Source organism: Odontesthes bonariensis, chromosome 3 (assembly GCF_027942865.1).
Source record: "Odontesthes bonariensis isolate fOdoBon6 chromosome 3, fOdoBon6.hap1, whole genome shotgun sequence".
NCBI classification, from domain to species: Eukaryota; Metazoa; Chordata; class Actinopteri; order Atheriniformes; family Atherinopsidae; genus Odontesthes; species Odontesthes bonariensis.
Genome location: NC_134508.1, coordinates 42,208,763 through 42,226,148, shown reverse-complemented (window position 1 = coordinate 42,226,148; position 17,386 = coordinate 42,208,763).

Genomic DNA, 17,386 nt, shown 5'->3' with positions numbered 1-17,386 from the left:
TATTATTTCCAGTTTCCCATTCATCTTTTTTATTTTCTGACTCCATCACTTTAGGATGTAAAGGTCAGTGGGATTTCAAGAATTCTGCGAATCCATTTTTCTGAAGGAACCTGTGACAGTTTTCTATGATATACTGTTTTGGGAAATTATAAGACATGAAGTGGACACGCAAACTTGAGGATAGCTTTTCAAGTTACGTTTTAAGTAGACAAGTGCACTGAGGCCAGACTGTTGTGACACTATTTCTAAAATTTACTGCCTTGGTCTCCAAAGGAACTCATCAATCTGTCATAGACCACCATACATGAGGCAGAACGCAGCAAGCCTCGGTCTCCTGGGCGACTTGTTAAGAATGTGCTTTCTGTACTCTGGATGTTGATATATTTATTTCCCTTATGTTCAAGATTTGCAGAGCATTTTTTTTTGCCACATGGGAGGGTGAGCTATAGGTCAGAACTTAGAGGCAATGCATAACGCTCACATTCATTCTCCCATTGTGATGCTTAAAGGTTAGATGCATGTAATTCTAAACGTATACATCATAGGTTGAGGAAAATGTCATGATGCGCACCTTTAAGTGATTTTACAATGAAGAACCATCAGATACATGAAGAAAAAATGGGAAGGTGAGTGCAAGAGCACTTTTGCCAGAATACCAAAGATAAGCCCTCATAGAATACTTTCTCTGACTAGTTTTTGTCCATCAGCACTTCAAACCCGAGGAAGCAGATGAATTAAGTTGAGGGAATTTTTAAGTGTACAGTTTTCATATGCTATCTAATCATTTAGATATCCTTTTTTACTTTTCAAACACACTAAGAAATATCCTCTCAAGCTCCTTCTGCTTCATTGATAGAATATGATCATGATACAGATCATGTAACAAAATCACACAGACATTTGACAGGTATTCAACAGCACATCATGAACTTACAAAAGTCTTTCTCTTACACAGCTGTATGCATGATCCATATCATAGTACAGCTCGTTCATATGTGGTTAATATGTAGTTCTCATAATTGACTGTGAAATAACCACAAAGATGAGTGCATAGCACAGTGAAACAGACAAAGGGAGACACAGGGGCAGACAGACAGTATGAGGAGCCATGCTGCTGCCTAAATTCATATTATTAATATCACACATATCTCCAACACAATGTGGCACTCTCAACATTTTGGGCCAGAAATTTTGTAGTTTGACATTGTTTAGTTTTGTTTTGTCACAGAACACGCATGCAAAAACCAGCACAGTGTACCTGGTGGATCCAGATCAGAGCTGAAAGCTTCACAAACTGCTGCTAAAAGAATCCGGTCGATGAATTTTAAGCTACTTTCAGTTTATGTTACAAATGTTATTTAATAAACTGTACCTGCTTTCATTCAATGGGCCACATGCCAAGGCTCTTTTAATGATCAATAGCTGGGAATAAATCATTCTGAAAGGGAAACTAGAAAAGCACTCAAAGAGCGAAGACTTCCGCCAAGGCAGCTTAGTCCCCCCCCCCACCCAATGTTGTGATCTAATCAAATCAAATTTATTTATATAGCACATTTCATGTACAAACAATTCAAAGTGCTTTACATTAACATACATAAAAGAAAATAAAGAGAAAATAATTTAAATGAATTTAAAAACAAGCAACAGTCTAGATAAGTTAAAAGATATCGTGCAGATTTCATGCATAGACACATGAGAAAAGAAATGTTTTTAACCTGGATTTAAAAATGTCTACATTTGGTGAAAGTTTAATCTCCACTGGCAGTTTGTTCCACAATTCTAACGTTGGACTTTGAAAATCTACCCTTAGCATTGATAATTTGGCAACATATAAAATAATTTGTTCACTTGCAGTGATCAAAACTCCAAAGGTCTCCTATATTTTTTTACTAAACACCCTGGCTATTTATTGTGGAGCTACATGCACATATGCTGAAAAGAGCCCTATCTCCAAATGATAAAGAATCCTTTAAAAAAGATCCTGGATCCAGACGGTGATCCGGATCACCCCCAAAATCTAATCACTTGTTCCTGGTCCCATTGCAGACATTTCCTGAAAATTTCATCAAAATCCATCTATAACCTTTTGAGTTGTTGCTAACTAACAAACAGACAGACAAACAAACAAACCCTGGAGAAAACATAACCTCCTTGACGGAGGTAAATATGACATGATATGGGTCAAAATCTTGATCAAAGACGTAAAGCCAGTGATTTATACAATTGCATTCAGACCTTAAAGCTATGACTTCACTTGTAAAATAGATTTTAAAAATGACCCACGGTACATTTTTTACATATGCAGCAATGTCAGGTAAAAATGTTATCAATTGAAGCATCTCCCTAAATACATGTTTTGTAGTCAGAGCTAACAGAGAGGAAACTTTTTCTATTTTGCTAGGTGTTAACATAACTGTCTGTGTCTTCCTGTTTCCGTTAGTGTGACTAGCTTAAATCCATGCAGGATGCAAACATTGGAACGATGTTGCACTGGATCCTTAACAAGTTCATTTTAATTTCATTTAGATTTGAAAACAGTTCATACAATTGAACAGTGTATCTCCATTTTGGGGGTTGTATTTGTAATTAATGAAAACGTTGGTTATTCATTGGGTTTTTGCAAATGTGTGTGATAATCTCTGGACACGAGGGACCAGAATTTAAAGAGAATGATGAATATAAACTTTATTCAGGGAGTACTTCATGATGAGGCGCACATGTCATGGAAACACGGAATGGGTGGATGTCAAGTGGAAAAGGGGGGTTATGTATGGAGAGAGATTAGTCTCAAAACCGCTGACAAATGTGTAAATGACAATCCACCAGTTCCACATACATCACAAATACGTTTCATTATTACAAATAAATATATTTCATTTTGTGTCTCACAGTCTGCGTTTTATACAAATATTGTTAAACTCATTAATACTCATTTTGGTTTTTATATATACATCATGATTTGGATGTGAAAGTGAACGCATTTGTTTCAAATTTTGTTGCATATATTTGTAAAATCAAAGTTACAAAATTAGAATGTATTTATAAATTGGTGCATCTGCATTTGTGGATTAAGTCACAAGCCTGTTTTCTGTGCCGTATTTTTGTTAATTTTCTCTTGTTTTTTTTTGGATTTTGAGACTTTCCTTTCGCCTTTCTGCACCTGATCCACACACAAATGCAGCAGCCCATTCACAAATGTGCCAAGCAAGCGAACGAGCTGCCGCTAGGGGGCGCTGTTGCTAAGTTTCACTGTGGTTGTGGATGGCGGTGCACCTAGCTTCCAGATAACAGCCCTGCTGCCAGCAACAACCAGGCATCGCTCCAGGAGAGCGGCATGGCGGGTCAACCGGCGTCATCTTCTAATGGAAGTTCGTCTACAGTGAGTAAAAATATAAGGATCTGTGGTCATTAAAGTTGTGCAATAAACCACAGATTTGACCGTGAAAATTGTATAATATTTCAGTGAGTCTAATTGTTAGCTAACCCCATCGTTTAGCTAGCTAGTCATCACAGTGAAGACTACGACGCTGAAGTTGGCATCCGATTCACCAGCCTCCGATTCGCGGGGTGGGCATAAAGGGCCATTTCACTGCATTTTTTGCATTTTGATCGACCAAAACAAGGTCCTGTATGGAAACTACAGTAGTTACACTGCTCTAATCTGGATGGAATTATTCTAAAGAGGCTGTAGATTCATTAAAACCTTGTTTGGGATTTGTGAAAATACAGAACAGGGCCATTTGACTGCATTTTTGGTATTATGATCACCCTGAACTGGGTCCTGTATGGAAACTACATTACTTGGACTGCTCAAATCTGGATAGAATTATTCTAAAGAGGGTACAGAGTCTTTAAAACACATTTTATTATTTGTGAAAACTTTATTTGGTCATTGAAAATTCAAAAAGCCTCTGAGCTTTCTTTCTTCTTTTCATTTGGACCATCCAAAACCAGAACCTGTATGAAAAATAATTAAATATGGGTTTAATCATTGATCACATGATATAAATGATATCAATTCAATTCAATTCAATTCAATTCAAATTCAACTCAAAAATACTTTATTTATCCCAGAGGGAAATTAAATGTTGATGTAGCTCAATTAAATCAAAGAGTTATTATAGATGCTGATGGCTGTGGGCAGGAAAGATTTCCTGTAGCGGTCCGTTTTGCATCCAAACTGAAGAAGCCTTTGACTGAAGAGACTCTGTTTTCTGATAACAGTATCATGGAGAGGATGTTCAGGGTTGTCCATAATTCTCTTGATTTTATGCAAAATCCTTCTTTGCATTATTGTCTCCAGAGGTTCCACAGTCGTCCCCAGAACAGAACCAGCCTTCTTTATCAGGTTGTTGAGTCTTTTTAGGTCCCTGGTTCTGATGCTGCTGCCCCAACAGATGACGCAAGAGGAAATGACGCTCTCAACAACAGACTTGTAGAAGATCTGCAACATCTTGTTGCAAACCTTGAAGGACCTTAGCTTCCTCAAGAAGTACAGTCTGCTCTGTCCTTTCTTGTAGATGGCTTCACTGTTGTGTCTCCAGTCCAGTCTGTTGTCCACATGAACACCAAGGTATTTATATTCCTCAACCACCTCCACTTCTTCTCCCATGATGGAAACAGGGTTTGATCTGACCCTGTTTCTCCTGAAATCTACAATCATCTCCTTTGTTTTGTTAACATTCAAGATGAGATGATTGTTCCCACACCATGCCACAAAGCGGTCCACCAGCTCTCTGTACTCAGCTTCTTGTCCATCTCTGATACACCCGACAACTGCAGAGTCATCTGAATATTTCTGTAGATGACAGGAGTCTGACTTGTACTGGAAGTCTGAAGTGTACAGAGTGAAAAGGAATGGTGAGAGTACAGTCCCCTGTGGTGCTCCTGTGCTGCTGATCACCTGGTTAGACACACAATTCTTCAGTCTGACAAACTGTGGTCTGTTTGTCAGGTAGTCATTAATCCAGGTGATTGTTGAGGCCTCCACCTGAGTCTTCTGGAGTTTCAGACTAAGCAGATCAGGCTGGATTGTGTTAAATGCACTGGAGAAATCAAAGAACATGATCCTCACAGTGCTGCCTGCTTTATCCAGATGACAGTGGGTTTGTTGAAGCAGGTGTATGATAGCATCTTCAACTCCAACTCCATGGCGATAAGCAAACTGCAGGGGGTCCTGATATGTGCTGGTTTGCTTACACAGGTGGGTCAACAGGAGTCTCTCCAGGACCTTCATGATGTGGGATGTCAGTGCAACAGGTCTGTAGTCATTGATATCTGAAGGGTGAGTTTTCTTTGGTACCGGAACCAGACAGGATGTCTTCCACAACAGTGGTACCTTCTCTTGGGTCAAGCTAAGGTTGAAAAGGTGTTGCAGAATCCCACAGAGCTGCTCTGCACAGGCCTTCAGGACTCGGGGGCTGACACCATCTGGACCTGCAGCCTTGTTCCGGTTCAGTCTTTCCAACTGCCTCTTCACCTGACTTCTAGAAACAGAAAAGTGGGAGGGGGAGGCAAAGGGGACAGCAGCATCTCCTGATTGGGTTGATGACAAACTAGTGGAAGCAGAAGAATCCATGACTGAGGTGGAGATGTTACAGGAAAGCTGTGGGTCAGAGGAGGGTGGGATGTCTCTTTGGCTGGGAACAGGAGGGGAGGATGGTGAGCTTGTTCCTGAACTGAACCTGTTGAAGAATGTGTTCAGCTCATTTGCTCTGTCCAGACTTCCATCCATCTGATCCTCCCTCTGCTTGAGGCCTGTGATCTTCTTCATTCCTGACCACACATCTCTGATATTGTTCCTCTGCAGTTTACTCTCCAGCTTCTTTCTATACACCTCCTTGCTCTCTCTGATCTTGACTTTGAGCTGCTTCTGTATACTCCTCAGTAACTCCCTGTCTCGCTCCCTAAAGGCTCTTTTTTTCCTGTTCAATAGTTCCTTTAGCTCACTGGTGATCCAGGGTTTGTTATTAGGGAAGCATCTCACTGTCCTGGTGGGGATGGTGTTGTCCACACAGAAGTTTATATAGTCAGTCACACACTCAGTCATGGCATTAATGTCCTTTCCATGTGGCTTACAAAGAGAAATACAAAGAGAGAAACAAAACAACCCTGTAAGGCTTCTTCAGCTTCCTCTGACCACTTTCTAACAGTCCTTTTTGTGACAGGTAGTCTCTGGACAAGGGGTTTATATGCTGAACAGAGAAAAACAAGGTTGTGATCTGATTTTCCCAGGGGAGGTCTTGATTTGGAAATGTATGAATCCTTGACATTTGTGTAAAACAAATCCAATGTCTTGTTTTCTCTGGTAGAGCAGCTGACAAACTGTTGAAAAGTTGGCAGTGTAGCAGAGAGTGAGGCATGATTAAAATCACCAGATATTGCCACAAAAGAATTGGGGTGTTGAGTCTGTATCTTAGCAACAACGGAACTGATGACATCACATGCAGTGTCGGCAACAGCTGAGGGTGGAATGTAAACAGCCACCAAAACAACACTGGTGAACTCTCTTGGCAAATAATAAGGACGAAAACTTACTGCCAATAGTTCAATGTCAGGACTGCAGAGACGACTCTTCACAGTAACATGTCCTGGGTGACACCATCTGTTGTTGACAAGCACTGCCAATCCACCCCCTTTCCTTTTCCTGCTACTCTTTATATCTCGATCTGCTCGTACAGTCAGGAAGCCCGGCAGAGAGACGCCGGAGTCGGGTATATGATCCTGTGGCCATGTCTCAGTAAAACACATAATGCTACATTCCCGATATTCTTGCTGAGTCCTTATCAAGGCTAAAAGTTCATCCAACTTGTTAGCTAACGATCTTACATTTCCCATGATGCAGGATGGCAGAGATGGTTTGAACTTCTTCTTTCTTTCTCTCCTCTTTACTCCTGCTCTGCATCCACGACGCCTCCTTTTCAATTCCAGTGGGATTTCTGGCTTCAGTTGTCGAACCATTTCTGCTTTTCCAATGTTACTCAGCTGCTCCCTGTTGTAAACCACCTTGTTGCTATGGTGATGCATCATGACAAAAGAGTAAAATATACAAAAGTATTGGGAAAAATCAATCCAGCTGCACAGTACCCAAGGCAGGAAGGAACAGTTGTCCAAAAAATGCAACTTCTTCCAAGAAACAACAGGAATGAAATTTAGAAAAAAAGAAAAATCTCAATGTGAGCTACAGAGCTACTCCAACATGCTGCCACCCTCAGCAGCGCATTCTAGAACATGAACATGAACATCTTATCTTAGATACTGTACCACAACTTCCTAATTATATTGTCTATCAAACCCGTAGTATTTTGCCATTATGTGTTATGTGCACTGATGAATTGGATATTAAACATTACATTTAGCTGTTAGAGTTAACCCTATACCAGACAAGACAATTTGTGAATGTAAGGTTGAAATACATTTTCTTAATCAAGATTTGTCTTTCTGGAATGTTGAAGATGTCTTTTGGGTTAAACTATTTCTTCATATCTTCAAGTGGTTGCCAGTGAGAAATAAACTTCTTGTTAAGTTGTTGTAATATAGATAGAACAGTGTGTAGTTTGGTCAGTTAAAAATGTGTAGTGTTGTCGTGGCTCCAGAGTAGAGTAAAATAAATTACAATGGGAAAATGGGCTACTGTAATGAAGGTAATCTTCATTCTGACTTTTGGTCTTTGAGGTCACATGAGTAGTATTTTTAATAATGTGGCACAAATAATTGTCAAATGTTTTATTGAATGTGTATATTAACAACAAGTGGGTGTGCAAGTCCTGTGTTGCCCTCAGCGGGGAGTGAGGGGGGACCAGGCCTGTAAAGGGAAACATCCAGTCAGTTAGTAGCCTGAAATGCTCTGTGATAAGGATACATGTAGCTAAAGGATGTGATAAACTCTGAGGTGACTATGCTGTTTGGAATTGTGAATTCTGAAACTTGTGTGTAAAGTCTATTTTATTTGGCAGCTCGTTCATGCTTGAACTATTTTCTTAGCCACCTCACAGCCATGGATAAACTTCCGCTCAGCAGTTGAATCTGACTTGCTATACTCCACACCACTTGATGGCACCATTGATGGCGATTGTTCATTGTCCTTCGGCACGTAATCAACGTAATATCAACGAACATCCAGTCTTCAATAGAACTCAATGGGATTTACAAAATGTCAAATAAAACACGACAGAAGCAACTTTTCGCAACAAAATTTGATAGGGATTACCAGTGCACACCAGTAACCACTCCGGTGAGTTGATGATTTTGAAAACGGATGTTTATGGTGCTTTTACGGACTTTTTGTACATGCACATGACTTGCCATTCTGAAGCAGGTTGAGAAGAATCAAAATTAGGCAAATACCGGAGACAGCAGTAAACATCAAAAAAGCGGTGAGGGGGGTTCTAAAACATTGCAGACGACTCATAAATTAGGCTTAATGTTGAAAATACCGCAGTTATCCTTTAAAGTCTGTTTGAATTAGTACGTGTTACAATTAAATCATTCGAGCCCTACGATCATGTAACTACACTGGCTGCATGAGATACACCTCTTGTTTTTACATTTTACATCTGTTTATCATTTTTATTATTTTTTTATGTATATATTAGCATTTTAGCTCAATAGCTTCCAGGTCATGTGATCAATTGACTCCAAATCAGTGTGGGATCATGTAACTACACTGGCTGCATGAGAAACACCTCCTGTTTTTACATCTGTTCATCAATTTCAATAACTTTAAACACAGTGGCTTATCTCTGCTTTAAATATCCCACATTTTTATTTTGAAGACAGGGAGATCGTGTTAGCCACCGACAACGAGCTAATGCTGCTGGAGATGGGGCAGGCAGGCCTTGGGTTCATCTCAACTTCCTCAATTCTAGCAGCACTGACTGGCTGTGACGCTGGCACTGAACTAACATGAGAGGAATCGACAGGGCTCTGAGGAGCAAAGTGGAAGTCTACAGTTCGAGAAAAACAACATCTTGTATGGACAGGAAAAGCGAAACCTTGCACAGTTTCAGGTATTCAAATACAGAAGCCCCTGCATTACTGTCAGTATTATGATTAAATACTGTTTGAGACATTTTTTTTGTCGATATGCATGGAAGTTCCGAAATTCCCTTTTCCCATTGCCAAAACAGGGTGGTAGCTGTCATTTCAGGGATATGATACATATATTAATAGGAACAACTGGAATGGATGGCATTCGACAGTCATGAAGGCTTTGGTGGATCAGAACTTCTGAAGCTTTTTCTCAGAAAAATCATGCTCATCCTTTTTTGACTGGACAAAGGGAGTCATCCTCCAAGAAGTACTAAAGGGCACGAGCTGCCAGATAACATGCAGACTGGTGAAACAAACCCCATCACATCTTTTATCTGTAGGTTGGTGCTCCTGTCAGTTTCAGAGCCTCTGTGTGGGATGCTGAGATCAGATAAACATGTTTTAAACTTGTTTTGGAAGTGAACACATTCTTGCAGCTCTGAGCACAGCACACCAGGGACAATTAGTGTGCCCACCTGGGTGTTAAGTTAATAGAGAAGCCGGCTGCAGCTGATATGTGCATGTGAGAACCATTTGGCAGAGGACTGGATGATAAATGTGTCCTTTTACAATGAAGGCAGAAATCAAATGGTAGTGGGTGTCGATGAGCTTATTTTCCCCAATGTTAAAGGAGTTTTACACACACACACACACACACACACACACTATAGTACAGCTAAATAACGAGCCGACAGTAAAACATTTTAGCTACACTGACAGAGTTCTTGATATAGGGTCTTCGTTGTCCGTTTCAGAATCACTTAAAACTTAATATTGTTAGTAAAATTGGAAGTTAGTAAAGGTGTTACCTAAGGGCTGGTGTCTACAGTGCTTTTCTAAGCTGTTACCAAGAAGTGGAGAGCGCATGCGGCCACCTTGAGGAAAAGCGGCAAACCCTGCAAGAGCTCTGCCTCTTGTGTGGCTGTTCCAAGTACTTGAAACAAAAAGCCTTAGAAATGTCTTAGAAAGCTATTTGTGTCATCACATAAAAAACAAACACCTCTTTTCTATATGCTTAGATATCAACTATGAAAAGAATGATAACATACAGGATGAGGCGGAGGATCAGGGCGACCAGGAGTCTCGCTTTCTGAATCAATGGCCTCGAGCTGCTTTTGCATATCAAGCTGCTTTGCATTAACACATCTATCCTGTAGAACAAGAGTATAACAGTATTCAACAGTATTCATTATAACAGTATGGAGTTCAAATAGCACAATCGCACATAGGCAGTTGCTTAATTTTCAGCTAGATAGTCAAAGAACGCTAAATTTATTATTTTTTTTTTTTTAACTCGCACATTTTTTCTCCAAAAACTGCTCCATGCGTCTCATCTCAGACTCGTAGATTTTAGTTGTTTTCTGAAGATTTTCAATATGGAACACAGTCATAAGCTTTAGGAAACTGAACACATCTACAAACGATCGCAATTTAAAGAAGTCCATTTCCACCCCCTTCAACCTCTTGCTGTTGCATTTTGGTCCTTTTCTCTAAACGTTCAATCTCCATCTTGTGGTTCTGGATTACGTCCTCTTTCTCTACCAGTTGGCAGGTTTGTTGGTCAATAACATCGTCTTTGGAAACGAGGCTGGAGTCGAGGTCCTGATGTATGGACTTCATCACATTGGCTAAAGACGACACAAAGGAGAGGCAACATATACGTTGCCTCATACATGAGTTATGTGCGTTTGTAACACTCACGACGTGGTTACAGCTAAAAAACTCACAACAGGACCAGTGTTGGTTCGGCTACGGGAGTAGTGAGAAGTGTAAATGTATTTTAAACCCAACAGACAATTTCAATTCCACACACTGTAACAAGGATACTGAATGTGGTTCTAGGGAAAAAACAAAACACACAGAAATCAATCCAGGAAAAGACTGAATAACTTGTGCTTCAAATCAATGTCCTTTCTCTCTGATGATCCTGAAGGGTTAATCCCGTTTCTCTGAATCCAGTGCTATTTCAGCAGGATGTAGCAGTCACAGTGCCGTGTGGATTAAGAGGCCTTCAGTCTCTGACGATACCAACATTCCTGTGGGGGATGTTTACGTATGTGGATAAAAAACAGATCTCCATTTTCTTTCCACAAAGGAAAAAGAGACAGAAACTGCCTAATTTACGTTAACCTTCTACCCTTTTGAGAGTTTTTGGGGAGTCGAACTCGCAACAGACGCTCTCCATAAATTGGGATAAACTCGAATGAACAAAGAACCTTTCTGTTGGAGATGTTGGAGACTTACTATCTTATCTTCACCATAAATCGCGGTTGACATTTTAACACCCTTTTTCACCAGAGAACAGACCAGATGGCTACACACAAGACTTCACTAAGACTCACTTTTAGTCGAATCTTAAAACTATATTAAATGTGTTTGATAACCGTATACAATTTCTTTCAGGTTTCCAGCTTGATCACAAGACGCATATAGAGACAATTTGTACGATTCTGGCTTAAATATTGACAAAGAACTGATCTTGGTGGAAAATGCCCAACCTGCCTGATGGAACCACATTGCCCCCTAGTGGTCTGCAGTGTTGATTAGTTGAACATTTAAATCCCAGAGGACTCAGTAAAATGGACAAGATATATGCAACTATTAACTTCTAACGATGTCCCTTCGGTATCTATTTGGTATTTGTTTGGTATCCCCATTGTTAACACAGAAAATTAACATTGTGTGGTCCACTATTCATATGTCACGATTTCATAGATATTCATCTGAATTTTGAAAGTCATAATCATCAATTACGTTGTGTGTTATTTTGATGTCTTTATATTGCAAGTCTATGTTATATCTTTAATCTGCATATCTTAACAAGATGTGGTGTTTTCAGAATCACCGAGACAAATGTTCTATGAGACGGAGTAATGGAGAAATAAGAGTTTCTTTGTCTCATCCAGAAATCCCCACGTAAAACAGATCACCTTACACAGACACCCAGGCAGACATTCATCACAGTTCAGGCATATCATTGGCTGAAAGAGTAGTGTAAGCTTACGTCACGCCCCGCCTCCGAGAGTCAAAACCCGGAGCCCGCGAAAAACACAGTTCTCTTTTTCTTGCTCTCGTTTTCTGGCTCTCGCTTCAGGCGTCTTGTTTCTGGCTTCATGCCACTTATTCCAGCAGAGTTTCAACCCAGAGTTTCAGAAGGAGATTTGAGCAGAGAACAGTTGCTCAGAGAGAGTTGGAGATGGTTTGACAAGAACAGAAGAGCTCACCAGAGTTTGGGAGTTTTCCCATAATCTCAGGAGAGAGCGGAAGGACGTGAGGATGAGCGATGCAGAGGACGACCGGAAGGAAGCCCTCCAGAACCCAGTGAGACCCCGGAGACGGGAAAGAAAGACCCGAACAAAGATAAGAACAGAATGAAGTTTTCCTACCCAGAAAGCCAACTCCAAGCAACCTTTTATTAATCTTCTGTGAACTTAAGTTCACTTCATCAGAGAAGCAACGGACCCACTGACACTCGGAAGATTCGATCATCTAACCACAGCCCTCGGCACCATCGTACCCGTTTCCCAGTGAAAGAAGCAACTGAGAAGTCCGCTAAAGTCAGCCACCACAACCAGGAAGGCCCAGAGAGCGGAAGAGAAATCCCCTCGGACCCCGCGTGGCCGCTGCCGTGTTCCGAGCTGACTAAGCAGAACTTCAGCACAGTAAGACCGACCCGTTTTCACCTTAAAGTGGGTTTGATGGATGTCTCGAGGCTTTCACAGAATGATAAATTAATCCGAAATGTCAGTATTTAGCGTCAAATAGTCAGCCAACCTAAACTATTTGAATACATCCAGTATCTCCCCATTCCCCATATTTTATTTTCCATTCACTAAGTGTTTTATATAATCACCCATATTCAATGCATCTCCTGTTTGTTTTAAAGGTTCATGTTTTGGTCATATCATTTTAATAAACAGTTCATATATCTAGATATATATATGTTATAATCACAGATTGTGTCGTATGCTTTCTTTACGTAATGTCTGTCCAACCAAACGAGAACTTCACGAAAGTAGCGAGATATGAGACTGATTATTAATTGATTATTAACTGATTATTAATTTAACATACCAGGATCGTAAGATTTTAACAGTTTTCCTACCTGACTGTAACGTAAAGTTAAGATAGCGGTAGGTGGTGCCCTTAATTCGAGGTTTAAGATAAATCCTTATATTTGATATATATAATTGCCCCATTACGCTACAAGGACAACATGGGCAGGTCATTAGCCTAGAAATCTAGACGCCCCTAGCAACCGCAAATTGAATTTGCTCCGGGGCTAGTCTAGTCACTTGTGGTCGTTTTGCGAGGCTGCAAATCGAAACTTAATCGGGCCAATCAAATCGTGAGGAGCGGGGTCGGAGGCCGGGCTACTTAGTGACGACAGAGGTGCAACGTTTCAGTGTGTAGTTCCAGAGAGAGGTAAACAATGGCTGCGAACAGTCTTTCGATTTGGCTTTGGCAGCGACTCTAGAAAATTTAGATATACAGTTTTCTTTGTGAGCCGAACAGATAACTGCACTTGAGTATTTTTTGAAAAAAAAGGACGTTTTCGGAGTTTTACCCACCGGGTACGGTAAAAGTTTAATTTACCAGCTTGCTCCGTTGGTCCGTCGCGCTGACTACGTAATCCTTCTTCATCGCTCTGATTGGTTGTTGCGCCATCCTATTACGTGGCGTTGAGTGCAGAGGCAACTTGACAGACAACCGTTTATCCCGCCCACACTGCTATCCAGCGTCACTAGACCCCTGTACAGCTTTTTGCTGTACGGGTCTGGCTTGCTAGGCTAGCAGGTCATACCAATTTGGATGATTTGCAATGACCAGCAGAGGGCGTAGCTCCTGCTAGACGGTTACAGGGCTCCTGGGTTACGGCTCGCCATCTTGTTTCTCACCAGCGGAATCCAACTCAGCAATCAGCTCGGAATTTCCCGGTCCAATTTCCAGCAGAACCTTAAAGGCCTGGTTTAATAACCAACAAAGCATAACAAAAGTTCTTTTAACTTTGCTTTGTACTGAAGGAAGTAATGTACTCGCCGATTTGGCGGCAGCTCATCCGTTAGCACCACGGTTTTTGAAACTAAAACAACATAAATGCGCTACTTTAGCTTTCCGTTTCAATGAAATAAACATATTTTACAAATACATTCTACTCAGAAAATAAAATACACTTTTTAACTCACCAAGTCCAGTTCTGTAACATATAACACTCCCGAGCACAGTCAGGTTGAAAAAAAAAGAAAAAAGTTGCGGAAAGCTCCTTCTCCAAAATTGGAAAAATGTTTTAGACAGCAGGTAAACTTTTAATCGTCAATTTTCTCTTATCTTTCTCTCTTTCACTGCACAACCCTTCTAGCTTCTTCGTTCTCTGCTTCTTCTTCTGGCGCCAGAGAACGTAGCAATCCGGTTGGCTGGAGCTAGTCACATGGGTTACACATCAATGTGGCCCTTCAGAATAAGATATTTTACTTACACTTGACCGTTTTAGCTGCTAACAAAATAAAACTGTTTTATACCGTTTTTTTAACCAAATAAAATATCATAACATGAACTATTTTTATGAAAAGGCTTATTTTTAGTGAGGGTTATTTTAACCTGGGTTACACGTTACGTGCGTTATTTTGACGGTTGATAGTTGGCGGTTGATAAATGACGGTTGATGCGCTCTCATATCTCGCATATCATCGCTCGATGGATACACTGCAGACAAATGAACCTCCCGTTAGTGGTAAGTAAATTTACGTATTTTAAGGAGTTAGCTTTTCTGTTTATGTAGAAGTTGTACAGTTTTTTCTGTTTTGTGATAGTTAGCTGAATGCTAAAAGGTACTAATTAAACCGAGTGAGAAATGTGGGAATTCTCAGTTTAGAAGGCAGAGTGCATATGAAATTACACTTGCCTAAACCTACAGATACCCTGTAAAATAGAATAATCCCCCCCCAAAAAAAAAAGAAAAAAATGGTTGGATGGTGTATTGGTCATATATTGCTTAGCTAAACTGTCCAGCTCCACATCAGAGTCTGTCATTCCATCGTCCAAGGTAATTTATTTCTAAAGAATAAATAAATACAGTGGATAAATTGGATCTACTGCCTCTCAGATGTATGGCAGATATAACTTCTGTTTTTTCTGTCTTCAGTCTCTAGGGGTGAGCAAATTATATTTGAACCCTAAATACTCTCCTTGTTTAAATAGGTGGAGATCCATCCTGGGACTGGAGTCATGGAAGAGAAACTGGCATGGGCCTATGCAGTTAATGCAAATTGGGCTACAGTATTTGTGAGGCATCTTCTCACATCTTCTTCCCAGTGGAGATACTGCTGGTGAGCAATCTTCGAGGGGGGAAATGAGTCAGAGGAGATGATCGTCTACCTCTATACAAAAGTAAACTGGATGCTATCTACAGTAAGTTTTCAACCTTTGACAATAGTACATGCTTTTTTGTTGCCGATTTGTTCAATTCTATGAGAGGCATGGAGAACATATCTACACAACATTTCTACAATGTATAACTGTTAATGAAAAAATGCCTCTGTCAAATGGAAGAACCTAATTCATAGAATACTGTCTGATCTTCCTTTTCTTATATACTGTATTATATGTGCAGGTGTAATATTGGTCTTCTCATGACATGCTATTGTAGGCTACCACTTTCTCTTGTCACGGCTAGATCCTGGCCGCCTGAAAACACGAGGACTCAATAGCAGAAAGGTGATATTGAAATAAAAGGAATTATTCACAGACAGTGGAAATGCCAGATGAAGGCTTAATTCAGGGGTACTGGGAAAGCTGCAGGAAGAGGGATAAGGTTAGACGTAGCTCCAGGTTCCTGGGATGTTGCAAAAGGTGAAACGCTTTTCCTTACTTTAGTCCAGGTGAGATCCAGATATGATCATGACATGAACACATTTAGAAAAATAATTTTTTTCAGGCTGAAGTATAATCTTGCATTTCTTTATCAAAGGTCATACAGTATGATGTATTTAGTTAAGTTCTCCATGCATCTCCAATACAGTGCAATAGAGCCAGCACCATTAGACTTTAATATAATGTCAATAGACTTTGGGAGGTATTTCTCCTTTTATTTCTACACAAACTTGCTGAAACTTGCACATAAAAAATCATTAAAAAAAAAACACCATTCAAAACCAGCTGCACCCAGATGTGACCAGGTTGAACCACTGGTCACAGCTCTGGTTCCTTTTAGTGACAAATGTCAAATGAGTGATTAACACAGCTAATCATCAATCAGGAACATTAAGCCCACGTGTTGCAGTTTGCTGATGTGAGCAGCTGAGCCAAGTAACAAAAATGTGACAAAAAGTCTTCACATAGGTTCAATTTAACACTAGAAATTAATAACTATGACAGATAAACACAAAGAGCTGCTGTCAATCATTTTTGAACAACTACATTCACTTCAGGAGACACTTTGAGTGGAGCTCCTCTCAACAGGTTTCACGAACACAACTTTTTCCCCCATCAGTCAATGATCTTAAAGAAGATTTTTGGGTCAAGCATCCAATATTTGTGTAGGAAATAGTAGACTAGAATAAGAGAGAGAAAGAGAGAGAGTGTGTGAGGGAGAGAGAGAGAGTGTGTGTCTCTCCAGTAATAGATTAGCACCTTCCACCATTCCCTCTGACTTTCATGTAAATGTTCCTGACCAAACATGGACATTTTGTGTTTAAACATAGTAATTGTACAAATTTGGGGCCTTTATTGTGAAACTCCAACATTTGGAAAGTTTGGACCAATTATCTATTTCACACTCTGTCATGACATCAGGTTGGTGGTTTATGGGAAGCTCCTTTAAGCTTTTTGCTTGCATTTCACTGTCAACTTTACCATTTTTTATGCCGAAGAAAAACGTAATTTAAGACGGTTTCACACACACACACACACACACACTAGATCCTGAAATGTACAAGAGATGTTGGTATAATATCTCAAATTTCATAATACTTCATAGCCAGCCTCCTAGTAAAGTCTAAGTAACATTAGCAGCTTCGACAATGTATGGAAATGTCAGCAAATATTTCATTTGTTTTCTCTCTGCGAATGAGCATGTGAGTGTGCTTCTGAGAGTTTGTCCTTTCGGCTGACCTGTGGGCCGCTCACTCCTTGCTACTGTGGATATGTACTGATACATGCAGTAGTCATATCAACATCTCATCTGCCTCATCTGGTATTCTCATTGTGTTGTAAAAACAACACAGCAATTTCCACAGCATATTTTATGCAACATATACACCAGTTCCTCCTCACCAATACCTTATATTATCCAGCTGGTAGAGGCCAGCTGCTCTTTGGCCAATTAAAAAGGTTTTTCTTAGACAATTTGATCTTCCTG